The 13,432-nt window shown below is 39.9% G+C and overlaps 1 protein-coding gene across 9 annotated transcripts in view; it reads right to left on the minus strand.

The window, feature by feature from the left end:
- The window catches only part of SPOPL (speckle type BTB/POZ protein like), a 52,880-nt gene extending 39,801 nt beyond the window's left edge, over positions 1–13,079 (minus strand). For 3 of the 9 annotated variants that reach the window (XM_069574431.1, XM_069574429.1, XM_069574433.1), the window contains exon 1: positions 12,739–13,028. The gene's annotated coding sequence lies outside the window, so the exon portion shown is untranslated. Of the gene's footprint in view, positions 1–12,738 lie in introns of all 9 variants that reach the window. The other 6 variants (XM_069574430.1, XM_069574428.1, XM_069574432.1 and 3 more) reach the window with 4 other exon arrangements.
- Positions 13,080–13,432: the final 353 nt, after the last annotated feature.

The following is a 13,432-nucleotide window of genomic DNA, read 5'->3' on the forward strand; positions in this document are numbered from 1 at the left end:
CAATTTTCCACTGATACCACTTGCTGCCATCATTCTAATTTCATGAATCTCGCAAGCTGCATGAACATGGAACAACAGGCTGGTGCCCAAAGAGATGAAGGCAGAGGCATCACATCTCTTACCATCACCTGAGACCAAGAGGAGTTAATTGCTCCTTATCATTAATGTCCCAGCCCACTTTCAATCATGGAGAGCCCCATCCTGATACTGTCACTGATTATAATGTATCTGAGATGGGTTCGGGAAAGAAGTACTTAAAATTTTACCACCTGTTAAGACAGACCTCACTGTTATACATGTCTCTTACCTATCAGTAGACCACACCATAGCAGCAGCTAAAAATAAAAATTCTACTGAACTACTAAGGCTTATTTTAAAGCAGTTGTTAACAACAATATTTCATTAAAAATTAGACATTACAAATGTTAAGTCAGACAAGATACTGGGACAGAAGACATAAACTAGTACTAACCTAGACAAAATTAGGAAAAACCATCATCCTTGAGAAAGATATGAGGAACTACAACTTTTGGGAACTCTTAAATTATAAAACCTAAGGGAAAGAAATTGTCTATATCTTTATACTCTGCATGTCTATAATCATTAAAATGGCTTAATCCTCTTTAAAGGAAAACATTTCGTATAGCTATTTAGTTTACAGAGGGAAAAAAAAGATAAAAAAAAAAAAAGGTGGCGGGTGGGGGGTGGGCAGACAAAGAGAAAGAAGTTGAAAGAGAAAGAAATGAAGCTGATCCATGAAGAACAATGTGTTAGGAGACCCTGGGTTTTAATTCAGTGTTTCTGAAATGATGTAACACATGGTCAACCTAGACTATATAAAAGGAGGCTATTGCCATCTACCTACCAGCCCTGACCTCTCAAAGAAAAGCTTTGCAAAATAGATGTCCTTATACCTCAAGAGAACACTTTAACTACATGAATGCCAGCTCAGCTCTTCTGATGATAAGCTAATAATTTCAAGATTCTTATGACTAGCACATCAGTAGCTACTCAAGAATATGTATAGCACCAGTATCAGTCAAAGAGCTGCACTACCCAGGAACAGTACTTTGCAGCAGTTAAGAAATAAGATCAGATATTAAAATACTAGCTCTACAAATGCATAAGACAATGTTAAAAAGGGAAAACTATGAGTTCATCTGCAGTTATGAATCTCTATGAGTGTTTTAACAGAAAAAATCAACAACTAATTATGGTTTCCAAAAGATACAGGAATGGTGCTTCCCTACATATGATTCTAACATGATTTATATTCACTGGGGAATGAGAGGAGACTTACCACACCCTAAGCCTTGAAAAGATACACAGGTAAAACATTTGTCACATCCTTGGTATTTGCTATACAATCTGATAATTAAAAAAAAAAATACTAGTAGCAATACTGTCTTCTGTGACACAACAAAAATTTCACATATAACAGAAAATTAAGTCTAAAACAACATAGCAAACTGAGCATTTGTAAAATTTGCTCAACTTTCAAGTTCTGAAAATTGAGTAAGTATGGCTGTGTAGACAGCACTTCCTTTATTTAAGGGGCAGCAGAACCTCACAAAACGAATGAACACAACCTACAATCTGGGTAGACAGTCAAGAGCAAGTGCATTTCAGCATTGCATAATTAGAGCTTTGGGGCAATCCTACAGACTAACTCAATAAAAGGCCCTACAGAACTTTTTGCCAGCTTGCAAAATCTTAAAACCTTTCCCATGTTTAGCAACAGCGAGGCAGAAATACACCATTTATCAGAAAGTCAGTAGACTATACAGTGAAGCTGCAATTTTCATGATAGCATTATTTTCCTTAAACCATACTTAAAATTGTTTTACATTCTGCATCTTACCAACTGACAAGGCAACCAGAATCATTTGAAATGAAAAATCATTTTTATGAAAATATACAAGTCTCTATTTTCCTTCGGTGTGCACATGGGAGGGGTATGTGAGTATGCCTGAAGAAAGGAATCATGTATATTTTGAAAAACTAGCCATACCACTTTATACCCACCGGAACAGCTAAATAAATCAAACAATATTAAGCAAATGTTGCAGAGTATGTGGGACAAATAAACCCTCATTCACTATTGAAAAGACACTTTGGAAACACTGGGTAACATAAACTGAAACGGAACAAAAGTACATATGATCCAAAACTTCTACTACAGCAATTATGTGTACATGTGCAGCAAAAGATATGTACAAGAATACTCTATAGGGGCATTAGGCATTGTGATTCAAAACTGGAAACCACCGAGGTGTTCATCAACAGTAGAAAGGATAAATTACAGTATTTATATATACACAGTCATACAACGGATGGAATACAATAGAATGAAGAAGCTACCACACTATACACTATACCAACGGATCACATAAAAATTGATTTAAGAAGCCATACACAAGGGTGTTGTCGCTGTACAATGTTACATGCATGTCCATGAGCCTATGTTACATTCCAATAAAAGTCTACCTAAAATTGGAAAAGCAAATCAATATATAATAAGCAACTTTGATGCCTAAACATTTATTACACAATCTGATCCCCAGTGCCACGTCTCCTCCATGCCAAAACTGGGATAGAACACTTAAAAAAAAAAATCCTCCCTCATGCTAATCTAAACCATTTTTACATTAAAACAAAGAAGGCTATATTAGGGTAACAGAATGCAACCGTCAAATCCTTTTCAGGAGAAGACACTAATCTGAAAAGAATTTTAACACCAAAGTTCTCCTTTCTCCACATTACCTTGACCATGCTCAGATCTTCACCACCTAAAAGGGCACTCTTCTCTGCCATTTATTTGATGGAAACATTTGAAAAGTAATGACCTATCCTAACAGGGTAGTTATGAGGATTGAAACAAAAAGAGCAGATATATCAAGTCTTCAGTACTGTGCCTATGCACTCAATGACTGCTGCTGCTAAATCACTTCAGTCGTGCCCGACTGTGCGACCCCATAGACGGCAGCCCACCAGGCTCCCCTGTCCCCGGGATTCTCCAGGCAAGAACACTGGAGTGGGTTGCCATTTCCTTCTGCAATGCATGAAAGTGAAAAGTGAAAGTGAAGTCGCTCGGTCGTGTCTGACTCTTCTCGACCCCATGGACTGTAGCCCACCAGGCTCCTCTGTTCATGGGACTTTCCAGGCAAGAGTACTGGAGTGGGTTTCCATTGCCTTCTCCAATAAACGCCAAATAGTGAGTCTTCCAGGTCAAGGGCTATTTCCAATTTATTACTGAAATACAGAACCCAGCATTTAACAGTTGGTCAATTTATGGAATAAATGAATGTTGTGAGTGCAGAACAAAAAGAAATGAAAACAAGGCAAAAGTGGGAAAGGGGGAAATACCAAGAAGCTCAAAGGAAGGGCTTATTTTTATATCAGGGTAAATGACAAGATTTTAAATCTCGAATGAAGCAACAAGGAACTTCCCTGGTGGTCCAGTGTCTGACAGCCCACCTGCCAATGCACAGGACACGAATTCCATCCCTAGTCCAGGAAGATCCCATATGCCACAGAGCAACTAAGCCCATGTGCTGTCCATGTGCGCCTAGAGCCTGTGCTCCCCAACAAGAAAAGCCACTGCAGTGAGAAGCCCGTACACTGCAAACAGAGTGTAGCCCCTCAACTAGAGAGAGCCTAGGCTCCAGAAGGAAGAGCCAGTGCAGCCAAAAAGAAAGAAAGAAACCTAAAAAAAAGTGAAGCAACAGGAACTTCTCTGGCAGTGCAGAGGTTAAGCCTGTGCTTCCAATGCTGAGGGGGCGGGGGCATGGGTTTGACCCCTGGTTGGGAATAGGATCCCACATGCTACCTGGTATGGCCAAAAACAAAAAAAGTGAAGCAACAAAATCACGTACATATTAAAACTTTTCAAATAAAAACTGCCTCATATATAAAAACTTTTCCTCCATATGTTTCACAGTGCAGAAGCCAGATGTCTTAAATACAGTTCTTTAATACTGAAATTCTTAAAAACATTTCCAAATGAATTCCTTATGAGGTTGACAGGAATCACAAGTATATAACAGGTTATATTTAAGACATCTGTCACAGCACATCAATATTCTGATTAAATATGTCATAATAGAAAGGAAAGCGGATTTCACTGAACCCTTATACAGTGGTATCATTTTTATGAATTTAAGTATCAAAATCGTCAAGACTGCAATCTTATGAATACATTAGACTTTCAAAGACAAATTAGTAAAACACTTTTAATCTCTATTGTGTGCAAAAATAACAATGAACTATTACATCCTTTTCCCCTTTTAAAGCATCTCCTTATTCTTAGATTAAGAATAAGAATCTTAATATTTAATTAACTGTTTTTAATTGACCAATATTTACACAAAGCATTATGTGAAAAGAATTACTCTAAATGTAAATAAAACTCATTTGGTTCTTATAACAACTCTTACAAGGTAGGTACAGTTATCCTTTCCATTTTACAGATAAGAACACTGAGGCAGAGACGTTCAGTAACCTACCTAAAGTCAGAAAGCTATTAAAAAGCAGACCGGATGCACTCTTAACTTCTATGCTATACTGCCTAGAGATCTCTGAGGTCAAGTAAAACTAAATTTATCCTGACTTCACTTGATGTTGGGAGGTTAGTTATGTTGATGATCTTGGGTGATAACCATAAAGTGAAACAGCACTAATGGCACATTTCTAAATTCTAAGATACCCATTTGTTTTAATGTGAACATTTTAGCATGTCTGAAACTGATGGCATTTTACAACTGCAAGTGACGGTGCTCTCTCTCTCTGGCATACGTAAAATAACAGTGCATCTGGTAACTGCTGGCCAAGTGTGCTTCAAAAACCTACGGTATGGCCCTCATGGCTTAGTGCTACGTAAGAAAGATAAACATCTGAATTACTTCACAGGTCGGGTACAAGGGCTTTCAAAAGGGTATTTCTTCCCCAAAATGATCTATGACGAAACTCCAGGTAAACATAAGGTAAATCCCATTGCAGTAAGTTGTTACTTTCTCAGGCCCATGTTGAACTAAACCTGGTTACATACTGCTAGGGAAAAATAACTAGTTTCATTATACAATTTGATGAAGAAATAAAGAATCTGGGGTGGGAAAAAGGCTGGCAGACAAAATAACAGCCAAAATGAGACACCTGAGAAAATAAAATCAACAGGAAAGCATCAATCAAGATACCTCGCCAGGACCACTTGATTCAAGCCAGTTCTCAAACACCACTGATAAAAATGCGCACTTAAGTATCTTCAGTTTTTTAAAAAATATATGTTGAATGCAACCAGAATTTACCAAATATGCTTAGTGTATGCCCATGCCCTACTTGAACTACTCTAACAAAACTGGACATGTTAAACGTAATGGCCATATTGGATAGCTAACTGGTTAACAAAGGTTTAAACTGATCCTAAGAGTGGCCACCAAAAAAATTTAAATAAAGTTCAATTCATTCAGGACTTCCCTGGTGGTATAGTGCATAGGAATCTGCCTGCCAACGCAAGGGACATGGGTTTGATCCCTTATCTGGGAGGATTCCACAAGCTGTGGAGCAACTAAGCCCCTTCACCATAACTCCTGAGCCCCCAGTCTCAAGCCCGAAAGCTGAAACTATTGAGCCCATGTGCTGCAACTAGCGAAGCCCGTGTGCCTACGGCCTGTGCTCCACAAGAAGAAAAGCCACTACAATGAGAAGCCCACACACTGCAACCAAGAGTAGCTCCACTTGCTTTAACTAGAGAAAGCCCACACACAGCAAAAAAGAACTAGTGCAGTCAACAAATAAATGTTTTTTAAAAATTCAATTTATTTAAATATTCCTGTGTCAATATTTGCCTTGGTAATTTCAGGATGAATAATGTTCAATTTTTTCTTTGTCTGCTTTTGTCTTAGTAGTTAAAGCTACCTTTCAGGGTAATTTCCCACTAAAACACCAAAACTGCATCCAGATTAAAACTAAAAAATTAAAAAAAAACAAAAAAAAAACCCAACCACTTTAAAAATCACTTAATTTTGATGGGGCAGGAGGGAGGAGACTAAAATGCACTTTCACAAAACTGAAAATTTGTTCTGTAAATATACCCAGACAGGAAACAATGGTATCTTCTTTAATGTATTAAATCTCAAATAATATTTTAAAAGCCTCATACTACTTTTCAGTTACACTACAACCTTTGAGATACTACATCACCTAATAGCAGAGTGAAACCTCTCTTATTTTGTATCCGTTATTCTTAATTATTTTTATTCCTATATTACTCATACTTTAAGTGTATAAACAACCTATCCCAGCCATAGTTTGAGGCAATGTTATTTTATATCTGTAGATCAAATTTTTTAAAAACTATTCTTTATGTATATAAAGCTCTATTTCACATAGTTATATAATTCAGAATTTAATGCTAATAATTATCCTGTCCTCCTTTAGAACATGTAGGTAAGTCTGAAGAATATCTGAAGAGTTCTACATATGTATATATAAATAAAAGGCCTGGGAAAGTGTACCTGTAAGAACCATAATATACAAAAAATATATAGTTGTCGTACAAGAATTTATTAAGATTTAAAAAACTAAGAGCCAGGGAGAAGACGAGCAAAAGACAGGAGGAACTAATAAAAGGACTTTTTTTTAAGTTATAATTTTCTTAATATAAAATGGAAGGAAGACTGCCTTAGCAGATCAGAATAACCTAATGATGTTTATACAAAAACTTACGTAAGGTTATCAGAAGCAAAAATTTTGATAGAGTCTATCCTGTTTTTTTAAAACAGATGTCTTTTAGAACCTTTATTTACTGTGTTGGTAAACCATAAAGAAGGCTAAGTGTCGAAGACCTGATACTTTCAAACTGTGTTGCTGGAGAAGACTCTTGTGAGTCCCTTGGACTGCAAGGAGACCAAACCAGTCAATCCTAAAGGAAACCAATCCTGAATATTCACTGGAAAAGAACTCCCTGATGCAGGCAAAAGGAGAAGAGGACAGCAGAGGACAAGATGGTTGATTTAACAGGTATGAATTTGAGCAAACTCTGGGAGATAGTGGAGGACAGAGGAGCCTTTTGTGCTGCAGTTTATGAGGTTGCAAAGATTCAGAACTCCAATACTCTGGCCACCTGATGTGAAGAACTGACAGATCTGAAAAGACCCTGATGCTGGGAAAGATTGAAGGCAGGAGGAGAAGGGGATGACAGAGGATGAGATGGGTGGATGGCATCACTGACTCAATGGACATGAGTTTGAGTAAACTCTGGGAGTTGGTGAGAGACAGGGAGGCCTGGTGTGCTGCAGTCCATGGGGTCGCAAAGAGTAGGACACGACTGAGTGACTGAACTGAAATCAAAGATTCGGACTCAACTTAGTGACTGAACAACAACAAAGCCCATTTTAACATAATTTCTCTTTCTAGTACACTTTTTTTCTTGTCAACTAAGGTTTTGCCAATTACAACATTCTTCATGAAGGAATCCCTGAAAATAAGCTGTGTTCTACTATGATGTAAGACTTTAAGTCTCAGACCATTTAGACTATCTAAAATAGCATTTACGATATCAGGGGATTGCTATTATTGCACTGAGACCCAAAGTATGATCACTGACCATATATTTGATGATAGGAGTAAACTCCTAGCAAACCTTACCAAGGCCTTAATTTTAATTCTCTAAATCTGAGAAAAAGTTGTATGTATAAAATTTCTCCCATCCAATAAAAAAATCATTAAAATATAACTAAAATATTCAAGTTATACTATCAGTTACTTATTGATTCTATAAATATAGGTTATAAAATATAAAGCTAACCAGCAAAAACAAAACACCACCTAGGACAATAACAAAGAAAATCCTTATATTTTGAAGGTATTCAGAAGCTATCTGTGTTTGGTGGCTAAATAGGTAGTGATGATATTAATCAAAACAGCAAACAGAAAGATATACAAATTCAAGAGACAAACTTCTGGATGGTATGGCCAAACTCTCTCATCTACCACCCATACGTGACAGCCGCAATCCCTCCCCTTTGCAAGCTTTCAAAATAAACTCCTCTACCCCTGCATTACCCTTTCCATCCCTCCATTTGTCCTTCTGAAATGCTCTGCCCAATGGTCTACTTTCTTTTGAAAGCTTTCCCTAAGGCACCTTCTCTCTGCTTACAAGGCAACCTGAATAAACTGCTATGATAGCACTAATCACACTACACAACATTTAACTGTCCACTGCCCCTAGACTCTGAGGTCTAAGTGAATTTTGAAAAGTCTGGTAATAGTTAACACTTGATAAATAGTACTTAAAAAATATATTCTATTTGAATATATTCTAAATGAATGAATGAATGAATGAATTTGAGATGCTTATAGAACACCCAGATAGTGATAACCAGAAACATGGCTCTGAGCTCAGGAAGGAAGACATGGTTCATGTTATAGATAACATTTTACCCTAAGTCTGTAATTGTTGCTTTGGCAGATTAAAACAAAATTCATAATCAAATAGTTTATGGATGGACAGACAACTGAGACATCAAATGTTTTGCCCATAAAATGCAATGTGTACTCTTTGTTGTTAAGTCGTTAGGCCACGTCTCACTCTTTTGTGACCCCATGAACTGCAGCCCGCCAGGCTTCTGTGTCCATAGGATTTCCCAGGTAAGCATACTGAAGTGGGTTACCATTTCCTTCTCCAGGGGATCTTCCTGACCCATGGATCAAACTTGCATCTCCCATATTGGTAGGTGGATTCTCTACCACTGAGCCACCAGGGAAGCCCTGTGTTCTAATTTCCAACTTAATTCATTTCTCAGCTTCAATCAACATAGATTAGCCACACCCTCCTTTTCTGGTCTATTGCCTTGGCTTCAGTGATGCTAAGGAAAATCTCCTTCAACCTCTGGCTATATCTTCTCTGCCCCCTTTGCTCCATTTCTTTTTCTTAATGTTAAATACTGAAGAGTCGTAGGGGACCACATCCCTTTATCCTCTCTATGTACTTTCTGCTTAGGCAATCTCATCCCCCACCTTCCAAATTAAGACATCCATTAACAGCTATATATTGATTATTCCCCACTGAATTACGATCAATATGTCCCCTGTTACCAGAAACGAACACAAAACTGCTCTCCCCTCCCCCAGTATTCCCCTATATTAGGCACAGGAACCACCAACCCTGGAAATCAGCCTTCTCCTCTCCCTAGACCTCCAAATCGAATCCACCATCTAATCCCATTTACTTCTCAAATATTTGTTAAATTCAGCTACTTTATCACTGCCAAGTCTGGACCAAGATTTCATTATCTCTTGCCTAAATTACAAAAATAGCTGAATTCAATTCTGCTCAGTGTCATCTGTGGACCCATACTGATGCACAAACTCTTTGTTATTGGTATGAGACAAGGTAAATATAGCAACAGAGGGCACTCAGAAATTTTTAGAGCCATTTGATAGACACCGCCACAATATTTATTTTATTGTACATTATCAAAGTACAAGGTCCTTCACCACAGATAAGTTTCAGAAGCACTGGCCTAACTGGTCTCCTTGCTTTTTCTCTTGCTTATCTCCAGTATGTCCTCAACAGAGCGGCCAAGTGATGGTTTTGTCAGCTGTTTGACATTCTCCAATGGCTTCCCACTACCCCCGGATTAATTATAAAAGACAGGTAAATCCCACTGAGATTTTTAAAAAAAAATTTTTTTCCCCAGAAAGGTGAAGAATCTTGTTTAAAGTAACCAACAAAGAATTGGAAGATTGGAAGGTCTGAGAGGCAACAAAGGATAATAGATTCTACAACCATATGACCTGGCTCCACTGCTTACTTAGCTGTGTGATTTTGTGGAAGTAATCTGATTCTCAGGTTCCTTATTTGTGAAATGGAAATATAATTAAGGCTCTTCAAAGGGGGATTGTTGAGAGGTTTAAACAAGTTAATATATATAAATCATTTGAAAGAATGGCTGGCCCAGTGCTTTAAAAAGTATTAGTGATTATCATTATCTGTAACATTTTACCAGTGCTCTTAGATAATTTTATCTTCTTACTTGCTTATTGTCTGTCAGTGCCACATTAAGATATAAATTACAAAAAAAGTGTCCATATTATTATTCTCTAATAGAACTTTTTTCAGAGGACTTAAACCCTACAGAAACTGAGTTAAGTGACTATTTCCTCAGTTCTCTCTTTCTCAAGCATAGGGCAGAGCTAGCACCAATCTAGGTGCATAGAAGAGTAGTTAATTCATTACATACTTTGGATGCTTTAGAGCAATAGGGCCTGATATTTACTGGAACCCCTGATGAAAAGGGCTGCTCTTGTGTATTCCCCAAAGCCTGGCATGATGTAGGTGCTCATTAAATATTTTTGGAAAGAATGGTTCTTTTCAAAACCAAAGGAATAGTGCTTAGCACAAAGTAGCTACTAATTGTTAATTTCATTCCACCCCCTTCAAAGTTTCTATGAACTTTAAAAGTATGATTCTACCCGATTCATTTTTCTTGAACTGGGGGAGTCTGTATTATTTAAAGCCAAAAATGCAGAATACAGACAGTAGGAAAACCAAGAAATAGAAACCAATGTTGGCAGGAACTATGTGGAAACAGTAAGAGGTGGAAGATAGGTAGAATTTGGATATGCAGGGGAAAGAGCAAAGGTTATTCCAGGCCAGGGAATAGCATAAGCAGCAGAGGCAGTGTCACCCAAAGTTTAAAGAACATTCCATTGGTGATACAAAAAAAAAAAAAAAAAAATGTTAAGCTATACACAGGCAACATATTTGAAAGTTCCATATGCATGTTTTTATGTGTAATTAGGACAGCAAATTATGATTCCAAACTTTTATTACTTATAACAACATTAAATTAATAGAACTTATTTGGACTTTTTTAAAATGAGTTGTTTAAAAAAAGTTAAGAAAACAATGCACAGGAAGCAAGCAAATATGACAAAATTAGTCAGGATTTTAAAGAGTAAAACTTGGGGAACATTAAGACACAGTCATGTGAATAAAAACCGTCAATAAGAGAAAAGCAATGTCTTCTGAATTAAGCCAAAGCCCTATCCTTAGTAGCAATTCAAGGTAAAGGACAAGCAGGTATGAAGTATCTTAACAGTTTTGAGTATTTACTTGTAGTACTACAATTTTCCTCAGTAAAACCCTCATTTTTCCCTATGATAAATATGCTACACAATTCAATTTCAGTTACTCCCCAAAGATGATTTTAAATTTCCAAATAAATACTTGAAAATGATACAACATATAGCCTGGTAACTTACCTGAAAATAAGGAGCTAAAACTATACTTCTCACACCAGAAGGAACTACTTTATACAGTAACAAAATATGAATTATAGCTACATCAAAAAAGCTGTTAAAATAAAAAAAGCAAAAGACAGCTTTCCTTCCCTCCACTTCCTCTCTCCAAAGTAACCTACCAATAGCCAAATCAAGCTAAGAGATGATGATAAAGAACACTTATTGAACTTTTATCAGGCACTGTTGTATCTTACCTGAATTAAGTTATGCAATTATCACCACCATTTTATGAAGTACCCTCCTATCCACATTCTACAGCTGTAAGAATATGAGGCACAGAGAGATTAAAAAACTTGCTCAAGGCCAGACATGGTAGATGGAAAGGCAGGGATTTAGATCCTGACAGTTCAGTTAAGAGTCTGAGCTCTTAACCACTGGGCACCATTTATCTCAAGAATAGTAGGATGATAATTTGAAATATTCCACCTTCCCCATTATGACAGGAGAGATGTAATGTTTCAAAGTACGAACTTTTTTTTATTAAATTTCCAGCCTAAGAAACAGGAGGTTCATCAGTTTTATGGAAAAGCTAGGAAGATGAGTATTATAGTGAAATAATATAGGCCCAGGAGTCTTTCAAATACAGACAAAGCACCAGAAGCTTCAGAAGTCTGGCTGTGAATGACACTATTCACAGAGAAAGATGCCAAAAGTTGGGATAAGCAGGTGAATCCTATTTCTACTCGATCTACTGCTTTGAAGGAGAAAATCCTGCCCCATCCCCTTGCCTTTCTGTAATTCAGTTACACAAATGCATAGATTCAAGAGGAGTGAGGGGAAAGGATGGCAGAGGGAGCAGAAAGATGGTAAGTCAGGACGTCGTGGACCCTGACCCCCAGAGTCCGCCTGATGTCCCTGGTGAGGGAGAATTCTGAGAGGGCAATGCCTACCTGGGGATAGGGAGGTTGAGGGCAGGGCCACCAGGGTGGAGGCACCGAGGGGTCCGGGTGGAGAGCTGAGAATTCATCGTGAAACGGGTAACGGAGATACTTCCGAGCGTATACTTTTGGGAGGAGGAGGTATGGACGTGAACGCGGGGGTGGGGGACAATTTCTCGCTCTAGGCAGGACTCAGGGTGGGAAAACAGGCAAGGTATTAAAGGGCGGGCGCGGAGGTCTACAGTTTATAAAGGGGGGAGACTGGGCAAGGCAAAGGGGACAAGGCTTGCGGAGGAAGGTCGGGGGGATCCTGGTAGAAGGAAGCAGGGAGTCAATGGGGGAGGGGTGTTCCCAGGGGCAGTAGACACTCGAGGGGTTAGGGAGATCCGGGGGGCGGGAGGCACACCTCGGGAGCGCGGGTCCTGGGCCAAGGAGGAGGAGGGTGCCGAGATGCGGGAGGAGGCCGCTGGGTTCTAGTGCAGGTGAGTCCCAGGGAAGAGGGGGGAGCAGGCGACCACGGATGCGGCCGGGACCGCGGCGGGGGAGGGGCACCTACCCGGACGTGAGGGGTAGCGGCGGGCAGTCCCAGCGGCGGCTCCTCTCCGGCTGAGGTGATGGCGGCGAGTCCCTGTGGCGACCGCCTCCGCCGAGCCGCATCCCTCCTCCGCAGTCCGCCCTTGTCCCCTGCCTCCCGCTCCTAAACTTCTTCCCCGGGATAAACAAACCCGCCGCCAGGGGCGGCCGCCTCCGCCGCTCCCGCCCCCACGCAGCCCCCCCGCTCCGGGACAGTCTGGGCCCCGGCTTCCGAGTTGCGACTCCAGCCCCAGCCCCAGCCCGCGAGAGCGCGTGCGCGCGGCGGCGGCGGCTCGCGAGGCCGCCACTCCCTCCCTCCCTCCCTCCTGCGCCGAGCACTTCCGGCCCAGGCCGGATCCGCCGCCGTGGTTTGAAAGTAGCCGGCGCCGTTTGCGCCAGGCACTGGCCCCCAGCCTGCCGCGCTCCACATCCCCGGCCGAACCTCGCCTGGTAGGGACTTCCCCGCTTCAGTGCAGCATAAAACTTTCCTAAAACAGTCACTGATCCCCCTAACAGCTTATCTAATTGACCTAGGGTCAGTGTGACAGGCGGCTGCTGTTTTCTGCGCACGGTTTTCTTAGGGCTGTACCAGGCTGGAAAGCCAAGATACAATTTGTACCGATCTCTTCCTGTGAGCTCAGAACTATATGACTTCCTAAAACAAAAACAGCAGTATA

The sequence above is a fragment of the Ovis canadensis genome, chromosome 2 (genome assembly GCF_042477335.2).
Source record: "Ovis canadensis isolate MfBH-ARS-UI-01 breed Bighorn chromosome 2, ARS-UI_OviCan_v2, whole genome shotgun sequence".
In the NCBI taxonomy this organism is placed as follows: domain Eukaryota; kingdom Metazoa; phylum Chordata; class Mammalia; order Artiodactyla; family Bovidae; genus Ovis; species Ovis canadensis.